Source organism: Sinohyriopsis cumingii, chromosome 11 (genome assembly GCF_028554795.1).
Source record: "Sinohyriopsis cumingii isolate HCF-2022 chromosome 11, ASM2855479v2, whole genome shotgun sequence".
Lineage (NCBI taxonomy): Eukaryota > Metazoa > Mollusca > Bivalvia > Unionida > Unionidae > Sinohyriopsis > Sinohyriopsis cumingii.
Genome location: NC_142971.1, coordinates 28,466,906 through 28,482,438, shown reverse-complemented (window position 1 = coordinate 28,482,438; position 15,533 = coordinate 28,466,906). Strand labels below are relative to the sequence as shown.

General features: G+C 40.5%; 1 protein-coding gene across 2 annotated transcripts in view; it reads left to right on the top strand.

Moving 5' to 3' along the window:
* The window catches only part of LOC149787824 (uncharacterized), a 122,452-nt gene that overhangs the window by 93,964 nt on the left and 12,955 nt on the right, over positions 1 to 15,533 (top strand). The window lies entirely within an intron of this gene.

Below are 15,533 nucleotides of genomic sequence, written 5' to 3'. Positions count from 1 at the left end.
TACACAAACCCATTCGACGCAAGTTTGCCAGAAGTCGCACCCAAGTGGAAGGCATCGATCATCAATGGCAAGCCGATTTAGCCGATGTCTCTCATTTGGCCAGCTACAATCGTGGTTACAAATATTTGTTTTGTGTCATCGACGTCTTTTCCAAATTTGCCTGGGTCGTGCCCTTGACTTCCAAATCGAGCAACGAGTTAGTGCGAGCCCTGCAACGGGTGTTGAAACAAAGCGGTCGTCACCCTCTTCGATGGCAAACGGACAAAGGCACCGAATTTCTGAACCAAGCTTTCCAAAAAGAATTAAAGAAACGTGACATTCATTTTTTTACCACCGAGAATCCCGAAACCAAAGCCAGCATCGTGGAACGTTTTCAACGCACTTTGAAAGAACGCATGTGGAAATATTTTACACATCACCACACTCTGAAGTACATCGACATCTTACCGCACCTGGTGCAAGCGTACAACCAATCTTACCATCGAAGCATCAGACGTGCCCCGCAAGACGTGACTCCCGACAACGAAGTGTTGGTGTTTGAGCGCCTGTTCGGTACGTCCCCGACGAGGGCTGTCCCCAAGAAAAGTGGAGAGTTGGTCGTAGGAGATTGGGTGCGCATTGGCAAAACCAAACGCACTTTCGACAAAGGTTACTTACCTAACTGGACGACCGAATTGTTTCGCGTCACTGGACGAGTGCATGGCCGTCATCCTACCGTCTATAAATTGGATGACATGAACGGAGAAGTACTCAAAGGAACATTTTATTTGCCCGAGTTACAATGTGTCACCAAAAAAGAACACGACGTGTACGACATCGAAAGCATTCTCGAACGCAGAACCCGTAAAGTGGGCAAACGACGTGTCAAAGAAGTCAAAGTACGTTGGAAAGGATATCCACCCAGTTTCGATTCTTGGATCGACGCTTCGCAAGTCATCGACTATAAAAAGAAGAAGTGACCATCATGCCCTTTCACACAGCAGACGCAGCTACGTCGACCAGTCCTTCTTCCCCTAGTTCTTCTGTGCAAGATTTACAAAAACAACCCTTGTGGGTGTGGTGTGGAGAACGTGTGCCTAAAACGCAAATCGTCTTTTTCTGCCAAATCTTCGTGGTGTACTGTGTCATCGGGGCAGCCATTGCCAATTTGAGTTTGCAACAAGGAGACAAACAATTGTGGACCATTTTATTGAGCAGTTGCATCGGTTACCTGCTTCCCAATCCCTCCCTGAAATTCTCCTCGAACGGGAACGTTGTGTCCAGTGCCAGTGTCAGTGCCAGTCACCAGTCCAACCACAATCAGAACCCCATTTTGGGCGGAGACACGCCTCTGACGTCCACTAACCCCTCGGACAGCCACAGAACTCTAGAATTATGAGTCACAAAAACCAATTTTACTTAACCTTACCCAGTGACAGTTCCATGGAGGTGTTTCCCAACAACACGTTGTGCTGTTACACGGCCAAATTACCTCAGGCCATCCCCTTAGATCATGAAGCCCATTGGGAAGTGGCTTTAGTAGAAATGATTCACCTGACCCAAGTCCTCAATGTCGTTGCCAATCAAAATAAATTTGAGGTGGAAGTTTATGACGAACCATTGAAAAAGTGGATGAATGACAATAGCAAATATCCCCATAAAAAACAAAACAAAGTCAATCCAAATTGGACCGACTATGAGTTGTCCATTCCCTCAGGCTATTATTTTAGTGGTCAACATTTGGTCAACACCATAGTCACCAAGTTTAATGGCGTGTTTGGGGAAGCTTTTAAGAATGTCAAGACCAAAGCTGTCACCATGGAATACCACAAAACAGCTCGTCGCTTCCTGATAAAATTTCCTGAGGGGGAAAAAATCATGGGTTTCTATTTTAATGATGAATTGTTTGACATGTTGGGTGGTGACATAAAGATGAGGAAGAAAACAGAACAAACACTAGCCCAAAAAACCGTCATTTACAGCAACGAGTCTTTTGGCCAGTATTTTCGTACCCCGGTAGAACTGAACCAAGGACTGAATTTGATGTTTGTGTACTCCGATGTGGTGGAATACAACGTGGTGGGACACACCTCCGTGCCGTTACTGCGTGTCATTCCTTTCAAAGTGGATTCTGCCGCAAACGCTGACGAGGAAGGTGGAAACACTTACCACGTCCACCGTGAATTTGTCCATCCTCACTATTTACCCGTCAGCAAGTCGTATTTGGACACGGTCAACATTACTATAAAAGGAGATCTGGGACAAAATATTCCATTCACCAAAGGAAAAGTCACGGTGAAACTCCATTTTCGAAAACGGTTCTCTCACGACTCGTAAGTAAGTCATGTATCCAGTGTACCGAGGGGTTGCATGACAGCGAGGACACGGTTTAGGAGATATGTTAAAATCGGCCTTTCATTCGGTGGCCCCGGTGTTGAAACCGATGGTGACACGCGGATTGCACGCCTTGAAAGATGCGGCACTGACGCAAGGCAAAGAATTTCTCCAAAATGTCATCATCGACAAACAAAACCCTAAAGAAGCCTTCATGAGGGCAGGCAAAAATGTCTTGGTGCAAACGGGCAAAGACATTTTGGGCCGACGAGACACACCTATAAATGCCCTGCACGCTACCGAGTCTGGCATTCAGCAAGGACAAGGTAGAAAGAGACGACGAAGAAAACACCCTTTCACCAGACTTCAAGCGAGAAAGGTCAAGAAAAGAAGAACCGTTCGAGACTTAGACGTTTTCAATTATTGAGACACAGAGAAAAAATGATGCACCGAGAGTCTTGCGCTTGTTCCAAGACGGAACTGGATCTTTTTGCCATGCCCCCCACCATGATGACCATGCAAGAATCCCAGTGGGTGGAATTTCATCCCGTCTCCTCTTTGACGGATTCCGCTCCCATCGAGTTTGAAATCAAAGGACAGCCCGAAGATTACATCGATCTGAATAGCAGTTACCTGTACTTGAAAGTCAAAGTAACCGAAGCGAACAACGATGCCATAGACAATGCTGATGCAGTAGCTCCCGTCAACAATTTCATGCATTCCTTGTTTAGCGAAGTGGACTTGTACTTGAATAACAAACTGGTCAGCAGCAGCATGGATACTTATCGAGCGTACCTGGAAAATCTCTTGACGTATGGAAAAAACGTCAAGGACAGTCATCTGGATGCTTGCGTGGTATGGAGACCTGACCCAGCGAATAAGTTCAACACTATTGTACTTGCTGCGGATGCTTCACATTCAAAGGGATTTGTAGAACGACGAGCGAAAATTGCTGGAAGTCGTAGTTTAGAACTGATGGATCGCTTGCATTTGGACATGTGGTTGCAAGAAAAGTATTTGCTGAACGGGGTGGATGTCCGCCTGAGACTGAATCGCAGTAGTGCTGCTTTCCATTTGATGGCTGCTGCTGATGCCAGTTACAAAACCATCATCCAAGAAGCCAGACTCTACGTGCGTCGTGTGGAAGTGTTACCTAAAGTAGGTAACGACATCAGTCAGACGTTGAGCAGAACAACCGCCAAGTATCCCATACGACGCGTGGAAGTGAAAACGTTCACCATTGCCTCTGGACTCCGATCCAAGATCGAAGATCATCTGTTCCAAGGACAGTTACCCAAACGTTTGATTGTTGGTATCGTCAAGAATTCAGCTTTCAATGGTGTCTATAACGAAAATCCTTTTGAGTTTCAACATTACAAAGTGTCCAAGATCGAAGTCAGTCGCGACGGCAAGACCTTGTGTACCCGACCTTTCGAACCTGTCTTTAATACCGCCGATAGGACTAAGTCGAATTACTTGAGATCGTACTTGTCCCTGTACGAAGCCACCGGACAGTTAGGAACCAACACCAGTCACGGCATTACGTACGACGATTATGACGGAGGCTATGCTTTGTGGGCTTTCGATTTCACTCCTGACCAGGGCAGCGACGAGGGACATTTCCACCCTATAAAATCCGGCCAGATTCATGTGGAACTTCAGTTTGCGACTGGTCTACCAGACACGGTGAACGTCATCCTGTATGCAGAATTCGATAATACCATAGAAATCAACAGTTTGAGAGAAGTCATTCTAGATTACTAGAAGCCATGGAAGACTGTTATCCCTCTTTACAAAGTGGAGAAACTTTGGACATGGAATGTGAGGAGACCGTGGAAGGAGAATCCCAAGACAAAGACGAAGAAGTTGTCATGATGAAGTCGAGATAGCCAGAACAAGAAGCCCATTTAGTCTCCTGTTTTGCCAAACACTTGGTCGACAAAATAACAGAATTGATCAAGAAAAATTGTTATGGATGTCAAAACGATCATCCCAGTCAAATTCAACACGATAAATGCCTAATGTTAAGTCAAGAAGAAAAATTGGACGAGTATCTGGACGAAGCTTGGAGTCTCATCTCGAACAAAGACTTGTTGCACCAGTGGTATAAAGACTTGCGTGAACATTCTTGTCCACCATTAACCACTCAAGAGATCCATCGTATCGAAGCTCTCCTGAATCAGAGTGAGGAAACAGAACGAATAACCGTTTATTCGTCAGACATTTTCAAGCAAAAAGTCAGGATCGAATTGACGACTTATTATTACCTGTGAAGAAGAAGAAAAAACACAAATCAATGGATACCTGGGAACTTTATTACCTTTTGAACCACAGTTCGTATACGGCTTCTTGGAATCCTGTCGTCTGTGCTAAAGATGAACTCCCTCATCGCAAACCTAAAGACCATCAAGCTTACGTGATCAACACGGACGACAGTCATCTCCCAGGAACCCACTGGGTAGCCGTCTACTTTCCTCAAGAAGGATGTGTGGAATATTTCGATTCGTACGGATTGCCCCCTTTGGAAGACGATATCATCGACTTTATGAGAAGAAATGCTCAAACCACCCGATTCAATAACGTGAAATTACAAGGCACAGATTCTTTGGTGTGTGGACAGTACTGTGTGTATTTTCTGCATCATCGCAACCTGGGCTATTCCTTAGAACATTTAGTGACTCATTTCGATCCTCGTTCTTCTGCTAGAAACGATGTGAAAGTAGATCAATGGTTTTGTGACCATTATGCTTATCTTTTGTCTCAAGCTAGGAAACGTAGTGTCCATCAATGGCCTAATGATTTCCAACAGTGGAAATCACAATTTCATTCACAAAGTTGTCAGCCCTGTTCAAAGTAGATTATCCATTGAGAAAAAAATGTTTGTGATTTGAAAAAAATTGTTTGATGTTATAGTGTTGGATTATTGTTAAAAAATGTTAGAGTTGTTGTTTAGTGTTAGGTGATTTTTGAATAAAAAATGTTGTGTTTTGAAAAAATGTCTTTGTCTTTTGTTTAGCTAGAAGAATGTTGGATTGATGCTCTTTCATTTCTTACTATCCCTCTCATGACACTCACTAAACGTTGCGACTCAAAAACCGTGTGGGGATGTTTTCCTTCACGTCCGCGCTTTGACTTTAAGAACCGGGGGTTGTTTCCAGTCTAACCATCCATTGTCGACTCATCCTCCTAAGAAGATGTGCTCCAAACTAGCTAAACTCAACGAAGCCTACGTGAATTTGCATAGGGTCAGACACAGTCTGATACCGAAGCCAGAAGAAATAGAGAATGTGAGAATGTTAAAAATCACTGAAGACCTGATAGAAGAGCTCTTCAGAGAAGAAATGAACAGGGAAAAAGAAGAATGGACAGAGAAGTACAGACTTCAGAAACAGCAGCAACAGCAGCAACAACAGCAACAGCAGCAGCAGCAGCAGCAGCAACCTGAACCTGACAGAGGCTTTGTCGATTGTCGTATCGACACCAAAGAGTTCTTCTTCTCTTTCCGAAGAAGCAGACCTATCGCCAGAAAGTCTATCCTCAGAGGACATCGCATTCTTAGAAACTAAAAAAGAATGCCATAGCAAAACAAAAAAACAGCCCTTTTCAGGGCTAACCAATACTCTAGAAAAGAAATAACGATCGATTTGCCAATGTGCGTAGGTAGAGTAGTGTGTATATAAACACTAACTCTTTTATAAAAAATGTGAGAGTATGTGTTTGTGTGTTTGTGTTTGTAAGTGATAAAGTAGGTTGGTGTGGATAGTAGATTAAAATGATGTTTGTTTTTTTGGGCTGTTTGAGGTGTATATTTGGGGTTAGATTGGATTGCTTTGCGTATGTGGATAGTCAATTAAAGTGATTTATAAAAAATTTTACAATAGTGATGGGTAGCATAAAAAAGTGAGTGAGTGTTTCTTTTAGGTCTGCGCATTGTTGTTGTTTTTTTTTGGTCATGATCTAGGTAAGATGAATTTTATGTTTTTAGGGGATGTTTTCCATCACGTCCGCGCTTTCAGTATAAATTGAAACTCGCTGGGACAGTCTAGCTACCCTTGTTGATTGATCAACACAAGAATGAATAGCAGAATAGTGAAACTGTTAGAACTCCAGATGCACCTGGAATATGCCAGGCGCATAGTAAACGAACTATCAGCAGAGGCTATCGTAGAAGAAGCAAGAATACAGAAGGAAGAAGAGGAGAGAAGACAGAGGGAAGAGGAGGAAAAGAAAAGAGAAGAGAGGATGTCGTTTAATATTCCCGAGACAGAGGATTGGGGTGTTGAAGCGAATCATCCTCCCTCTGCGCTCCCCAGAAGAAAGGTGAAAGAAGACTGGGGAAGAAGATGCGTGTGCGGCGCCAGGCCAGGAAGGTGCAACCATTAGATAGGTGCATCAGGAGTTCAAAAAAACAGCCCTTTTCAGGGCTACCCAATACTCTAGAAAAGAAATAACGATCAATTTGCCAATGTGTGTAGGTAGAGTAGTGTGAAAATAAACACTAACTCTTTTTTAAAAAATGTGAGGGTATGTGTTTGTGTTTGTGTTTGTAAGAGTAAAGGTATGTTTGTGTGAATAGTAGATTATGGGTTTCTTTATTGTTTCTTAGCAAATGTGGAGAGTATAGTTAGGGTTATATTATATGAAATGAAAAAGTAGGGGGATGTTTTCCTTCACGTACGCGCGTTGTTTGGTCATGATCTAGGTAAGATCCATTTTATGTTTTTAGGGGGATGTTTTCCTTCACGTACGCGCTTTAAGTATAAGAACCCACAGTATTCTTCGTTCAAACCATTCTACATAGAAGATGGCTTCAAACCACCTGGATAAATTTCAATCATTGCAAGACGTCCTTGACAATTTGGGCATGATAGAACAAATGCTCGTACGACTCGTTGAAGACCACTATTCTTATAGTCCGCATAGAGTAAAAATGGAAATTAACAACTTAAGAAAAGCAAAGGACATGATCAGTGGTGTGATGAAGGAAATAAAGGAGGAGAAGGAGGATGAAGAGGAAAAGATAAGAATAAGAACATGGAACGAAAAAATTGAAAAAGAAGAAGAAAATGAGAAGAGGAAGAAAGAAGAGGAGGAAGAGAAGAAAGAAGAAGAGGAGGAGAAAAAAAAGAAGAAAAATAGTGTAGGTGAGAAAATAAGAAGTTGGTGGAGGAAAAGAAGAAATTAGAAGCAGAAGAAGAAGAAGAAAACCCAAAGGCCCTTTTCAGGGCCAGCCATATATCTCGAAAAGAGATAGCCTTTATAATTGCCTACCCTTTTTTTAAAAAAAAAAAAAATCCCATGTTCCATTTCCCTTGACACTAATCAGACCCAAGATTTTTTTTTGTCCATGTTAAATTTCCCTTGTCGCTAATCGGACCCACGATTTTTTTTTTCTCCATGTTAAATTTCCCTTGTCGCTAGACAGACCCAAGATATTTTTTTCTCCATGTTAATTTCCCTTGTCGCTAATCGGACCCACGATTTTTCTCCATGTTAAATTTCCCTTGTCGCTAATCGGACCCAAGGGTCTCTGTAATGCTAATTCCCATTGTCGCTAATCCGACCCCCTTCACTACTTATGTGCATCTTCAAAAAGTTGGTAAGTGAGCAGCTCCTTCTATTTTCGTAGTAGTCTTATATGTATTCATTTCTTAATTTGATCAATTTTTAAAAAAATAGCTTCTTGGATAATTGACAGAATTTACTGGCAGTGACTGATACAGATATTTTGTGGTTTTAACTACTTAAATGGAACATGGAACTGATATTTATCTGCCCTTGTATATTTGGAGTTGTATGATCAATGCTAACTAAGACAGAACACAGATCTAAGTGCTTGTAAGACAGAACACAGATCTAATTGATTTTTTTTGACAGAACACAAATCTAAGTGCTTTGTAGGAAAGAATGCTGATCTAAGTGCTTTGTAAGATAAAACACAGATCTAAGTGCCTTGTAAGACAGAACACAGGTCTAAGTGCTTTGTAAGACAAAACACAGATCTAAGTGCCTTGTAAGACAGAACACAGAGCTAAGTGCTTGTAAGACGGGGTGGATGTCCGCCTGAGACTGAATCGCAGTAGTGCTGCTTTCCATTTGATGGCTGCTGCTGATGCCAGTTACAAAACCATCATCCAAGAAGCCAGACTCTACGTGCGTCGTGTGGAAGTGTTACCTAAAGTAGGTAACGACATCAGTCAGACGTTGAGCAGAACAACCGCCAAGTATCCCATACGACGCGTGGAAGTGAAAACGTTCACCATTGCCTCTGGACTCCGATCCAAGATCGAAGATCATCTGTTCCAAGGACAGTTACCCAAACGTTTGATTGTTGGTATCGTCAAGAATTCAGCTTTCAATGGTGTCTATAACGAAAATCCTTTTGAGTTTCAACATTACAAAGTGTCCAAGATCGAAGTCAGTCGCGACGGCAAGACCTTGTGTACCCGACCTTTCGAACCTGTCTTTAATACCGCCGATAGGACTAAGTCGAATTACTTGAGATCGTACTTGTCCCTGTACGAAGCCACCGGACAGTTAGGAACCAACACCAGTCACGGCATTACGTACGACGATTATGACGGAGGCTATGCTTTGTGGGCTTTCGATTTCACTCCTGACCAGGGCAGCGACGAGGGACATTTCCACCCTATAAAATCCGGCCAGATTCATGTGGAACTTCAGTTTGCGACTGGTCTACCAGACACGGTGAACGTCATCCTGTATGCAGAATTCGATAATACCATAGAAATCAACAGTTTGAGAGAAGTCATTCTAGATTACTAGAAGCCATGGAAGACTGTTATCCCTCTTTACAAAGTGGAGAAACTTTGGACATGGAATGTGAGGAGACCGTGGAAGGAGAATCCCAAGACAAAGACGAAGAAGTTGTCATGATGAAGTCGAGATGGCCAGAACAAGAAGCCCATTTAGTCTCCTGTTTTGCCAAACACTTGGTCGACAAAATAACAGAATTGATCAAGAAAAATTGTTATGGATGTCAAAACGATCATCCCAGTCAAATTCAACACGATAAATGCCTAATGTTAAGTCAAGAAGAAAAATTGGACGAGTATCTGGACGAAGCTTGGAGTCTCATCTCGAACAAAGACTTGTTGCACCAGTGGTATAAAGACTTGCGTGAACATTCTTGTCCACCATTAACCACTCAAGAGATCCATCGTATCGAAGCTCTCCTGAATCAGAGTGAGGAAACAGAACGAATAACCGTTTATTCGTCAGACATTTTCAAGCAAAAAGTCAGGATCGAATTGACGACTTATTATTACCTGTGAAGAAGAAGAAAAAACACAAATCAATGGATACCTGGGAACTTTATTACCTTTTGAACCACAGTTCGTATACGGCTTCTTGGAATCCTGTCGTCTGTGCTAAAGATGAACTCCCTCATCGCAAACCTAAAGACCATCAAGCTTACGTGATCAACACGGACGACAGTCATCTCCCAGGAACCCACTGGGTAGCCGTCTACTTTCCTCAAGAAGGATGTGTGGAATATTTCGATTCGTACGGATTGCCCCCTTTGGAAGACGATATCATCGACTTTATGAGAAGAAATGCTCAAACCACCCGATTCAATAACGTGAAATTACAAGGCACAGATTCTTTGGTGTGTGGACAGTACTGTGTGTATTTTCTGCATCATCGCAACCTGGGCTATTCCTTAGAACATTTAGTGACTCATTTCGATCCTCGTTCTTCTGCTAGAAACGATGTGAAAGTAGATCAATGGTTTTGTGACCATTATGCTTATCTTTTGTCTCAAGCTAGGAAACGTAGTGTCCATCAATGGCCTAATGATTTCCAACAGTGGAAATCACAATTTCATTCACAAAGTTGTCAGCCCTGTTCAAAGTAGATTATCCATTGAGAAAAAAATGTTTGTGATTTGAAAAAAATTGTTTGATGTTATAGTGTTGGATTATTGTTAAAAAATGTTAGAGTTGTTGTTTAGTGTTAGGTGATTTTTGAATAAAAAATGTTGTGTTTTGAAAAAATGTCTTTGTCTTTTGTTTAGCTAGAAGAATGTTGGATTGATGCTCTTTCATTTCTTACTATCCCTCTCATGACACTCACTAAACGTTGCGACTCAAAAACCGTGTGGGGATGTTTTCCTTCACGTCCGCGCTTTGACTTTAAGAACCGGGGGTTGTTTCCAGTCTAACCATCCATTGTCGACTCATCCTCCTAAGAAGATGTGCTCCAAACTAGCTAAACTCAACGAAGCCTACGTGAATTTGCATAGGGTCAGACACAGTCTGATACCGAAGCCAGAAGAAATAGAGAATGTGAGAATGTTAAAAATCACTGAAGACCTGATAGAAGAGCTCTTCAGAGAAGAAATGAACAGGGAAAAAGAAGAATGGACAGAGAAGTACAGACTTCAGAAACAGCAGCAACAGCAGCAACAGCAGCAACAACAGCAACAGCAGCAGCAGCAGCAGCAGCAACCTGAACCTGACAGAGGCTTTGTCGATTGTCGTATCGACACCAAAGAGTTCTTCTTCTCTTTCCGAAGAAGCAGACCTATCGCCAGAAAGTCTATCCTCAGAGGACATCGCATTCTTAGAAACTAAAAAAGAATGCCATAGCAAAACAAAAAAACAGCCCTTTTCAGGGCTAACCAATACTCTAGAAAAGAAATAACGATCGATTTGCCAATGTGCGTAGGTAGAGTAGTGTGTATATAAACACTAACTCTTTTATAAAAAATGTGAGAGTATGTGTTTGTGTGTTTGTGTTTGTAAGTGATAAAGTAGGTTGGTGTGGATAGTAGATTAAAATGATGTTTGTTTTTTTGGGCTGTTTGAGGTGTATATTTGGGGTTAGATTGGATTGCTTTGCGTATGTGGATAGTCAATTAAAGTGATTTATAAAAAATTTTACAATAGTGATGGGTAGCATAAAAAAGTGAGTGAGTGTTTCTTTTAGGTCTGCGCATTGTTGTTGTTTTTTTTTGGTCATGATCTAGGTAAGATGAATTTTATGTTTTTAGGGGATGTTTTCCATCACGTCCGCGCTTTCAGTATAAATTGAAACTCGCTGGGACAGTCTAGCTACCCTTGTTGATTGATCAACACAAGAATGAATAGCAGAATAGTGAAACTGTTAGAACTCCAGATGCACCTGGAATATGCCAGGCGCATAGTAAACGAACTATCAGCAGAGGCTATCGTAGAAGAAGCAAGAATACAGAAGGAAGAAGAGGAGAGAAGACAGAGGGAAGAGGAGGAAAAGAAAAGAGAAGAGAGGATGTCGTTTAATATTCCCGAGACAGAGGATTGGGGTGTTGAAGCGAATCATCCTCCCTCTGCGCTCCCCAGAAGAAAGGTGAAAGAAGACTGGGGAAGAAGATGCGTGTGCGGCGCCAGGCCAGGAAGGTGCAACCATTAGATAGGTGCATCAGGAGTTCAAAAAAACAGCCCTTTTCAGGGCTACCCAATACTCTAGAAAAGAAATAACGATCAATTTGCCAATGTGTGTAGGTAGAGTAGTGTGAAAATAAACACTAACTCTTTTTTAAAAAATGTGAGGGTATGTGTTTGTGTTTGTGTTTGTAAGAGTAAAGGTATGTTTGTGTGAATAGTAGATTATGGGTTTCTTTATTGTTTCTTAGCAAATGTGGAGAGTATAGTTAGGGTTATATTATATGAAATGAAAAAGTAGGGGGATGTTTTCCTTCACGTACGCGCGTTGTTTGGTCATGATCTAGGTAAGATCCATTTTATGTTTTTAGGGGGATGTTTTCCTTCACGTACGCGCTTTAAGTATAAGAACCCACAGTATTCTTCGTTCAAACCATTCTACATAGAAGATGGCTTCAAACCACCTGGATAAATTTCAATCATTGCAAGACGTCCTTGACAATTTGGGCATGATAGAACAAATGCTCGTACGACTCGTTGAAGACCACTATTCTTATAGTCCGCATAGAGTAAAAATGGAAATTAACAACTTAAGAAAAGCAAAGGACATGATCAGTGGTGTGATGAAGGAAATAAAGGAGGAGAAGGAGGATGAAGAGGAAAAGATAAGAATAAGAACATGGAACGAAAAAATTGAAAAAGAAGAAGAAAATGAGAAGAGGAAGAAAGAAGAGGAGGAAGAGAAGAAAGAAGAAGAGGAGGAGAAAAAAAAGAAGAAAAATAGTGTAGGTGAGAAAATAAGAAGTTGGTGGAGGAAAAGAAGAAATTAGAAGCAGAAGAAGAAGAAGAAAACCCAAAGGCCCTTTTCAGGGCCAGCCATATATCTCGAAAAGAGATAGCCTTTATAATTGCCTACCCTTTTTTTAAAAAAAAAAAAAATCCCATGTTCCATTTCCCTTGACACTAATCAGACCCAAGATTTTTTTTTGTCCATGTTAAATTTCCCTTGTCGCTAATCGGACCCACGATTTTTTTTTTCTCCATGTTAAATTTCCCTTGTCGCTAGACAGACCCAAGATATTTTTTTCTCCATGTTAATTTCCCTTGTCGCTAATCGGACCCACGATTTTTCTCCATGTTAAATTTCCCTTGTCGCTAATCGGACCCAAGGGTCTCTGTAATGCTAATTCCCATTGTCGCTAATCCGACCCCCTTCACTACTTATGTGCATCTTCAAAAAGTTGGTAAGTGAGCAGCTCCTTCTATTTTCGTAGTAGTCTTATATGTATTCATTTCTTAATTTGATCAATTTTTAAAAAAATAGCTTCTTGGATAATTGACAGAATTTACTGGCAGTGACTGATACAGATATTTTGTGGTTTTAACTACTTAAATGGAACATGGAACTGATATTTATCTGCCCTTGTATATTTGGAGTTGTATGATCAATGCTAACTAAGACAGAACACAGATCTAAGTGCTTGTAAGACAGAACACAGATCTAATTGATTTTTTTTGACAGAACACAAATCTAAGTGCTTTGTAGGAAAGAATGCTGATCTAAGTGCTTTGTAAGATAAAACACAGATCTAAGTGCCTTGTAAGACAGAACACAGGTCTAAGTGCTTTGTAAGACAAAACACAGATCTAAGTGCCTTGTAAGACAGAACACAGAGCTAAGTGCTTGTAAGACAGAACACAGATCTAAGTGCCTTGTAAGATAAACAGATCTAAGTGCTTTGTAAGACAAAACTGATCTAAGTGTTTTGTAAGACAGAACACAGATCTAAGTGCTTTGTAAGACAGGATACAGATCTAATTGCTTTGTAAGACAGAATACAGATCTAAGTGCTTTGTAAGACAGAACACAGATGTAAGTGTTTTGTAAGACAGAACACAGATCAAAGTGCTTTGTAAGACAAAACACAGATCTAAGTGCTTTGTAAGATAAACAGATCTAAGTGCTTTGTAAGACAAAACACAGATCTAAGTGCTTTGTAAGACAGAACACAGATCTAAGTGCTTTGCTAGAGAGAACACAGATGTAAGTGTTTTGTAAGACTAAACACAGGTCTAAGTGCTTTGTAAGACAGAACACAGATCTAAGTGCTTTGTAAGACAACACAGATCTTTAGTGCTTTGTAAAACAGAACACAGATCTAAGTGCTTTGTAAGACAGAACACAGATCTAAATATTTTCTAAGCACTATCTAGAAACTTTAATAACATTTAACATGTTCAGAATTATCATCTTTTTCCTCAAAACTTGTATCCAATCCATGATACATACAGAATTACAAATCGAATCATTTTGGCAGGATTCATAGTTTGCCATAATAAATGTGACAAAAGTGTCATGACATAACTGTTGTCAAGTTATTCAGCTGTCATATTATTTCCTTGTGCATTTTTAGGAATTATTTCAGATTTATCCAATGGCAATTTTTAGATGTCAGTAACTCGTTATCAATAGTGAATCCTTCATGCAGACCAATTCTTCTATTCCTGTACACCATACCATAGTCTTGGTAACTTCATTTGAGTTATAATGGCAGTTGAAACTGTAAACTTCAGTTTTTTGATTTGAGTGTAACATAGAAAAGTCTGCTACAAGAAGATATGTCAAGTCATTCAATACAAACAAATATGTTGCTACAGTTTGCCTTGGCCTTTCTAGAATTGTTGAAAGTATGAGTGATTTGGCATGATCAGCTTTATGCTTGGAGCATTTGTGACAGTGTTTTACAAGGTCCTCCAGTTATTTAATCAAAGCTTTCCACCAAACGACAAAGCACATTCTCTGTATTTACAATTCCTTGATGACCTATTGACTTCTATAAAGTATTTCTAGCTGCAACCACGTGTTAATTCCTATTTTACTGCCTTTCAGTAATACACCATTTAGGATTGTCAGTTATCTGACTGAGCTGAAATAATCTCAAACCTTCATTCCATCTGGCCATCCATTTTGACAATATTATTTAACTCTACCACAAGTAGGGATGTGGTCCTGTTATTGAGCTATTTGCTCTGTTTGCTTTTGGTGCAGATAATAAACTTATTACAAGAGTAACAAATGCATCTGTCTCTAACTAAAATTCATTCTCACTATTTATACTTTTCCAAAAGTCAGAGCATATGATAGTGTATAAGCTGTAACCAAAGTTTTACCTGGAACATCTGATACAATGGTGTAATACCATTCTCATTTAGAATCTCTTGGTGGTAGTTCATTTATCTCTTTGGATCCTTGTATGGATACCAATGACTTGTTTGAATGTGAACTCTGACAGGAATGAGATTATTGTTGAATTTCTCACATGTCACAGTGAGTTCCTTGTTTGTTTGTTGTTTTTTTGCATGTAGCACATTTCTGTCTCTCATTGACTGCAATGCAAAGACAACTAGCCTCTGTGCACACTTCTCTTGTTTTTGGAGAAAATTTTTGTTAGATCCAAATAAAATTGCTCCTGCTAACACATTTATTTCTCTGTTTGGATTGTAGTTAGGCTGTCAAAATTTTAATAAGCATCTACCATGTACCCATCAATCTTATTGATCTGTTACCCAGGTACCTGATCAAAAGAAAATTGTATAAAATGTGTACAAACCTGAACATAAAGTGTGTAAAGTCTTTTAAAGGTTGCAACTGAAAACTTGTCAATAATGCTGCAAGATCAAACAACCACGCTTTGTTATTTGCCCCTGTCAGAGGAAGACAAGAATGGAAAGACCAGTTATGATGTTGGTTCTAAATGAATACCGATGCCGATCTGATGTATATTACGATGAGTGGCAGTCTTAGTATCTACTACTCCTCAATGGATTCTCATA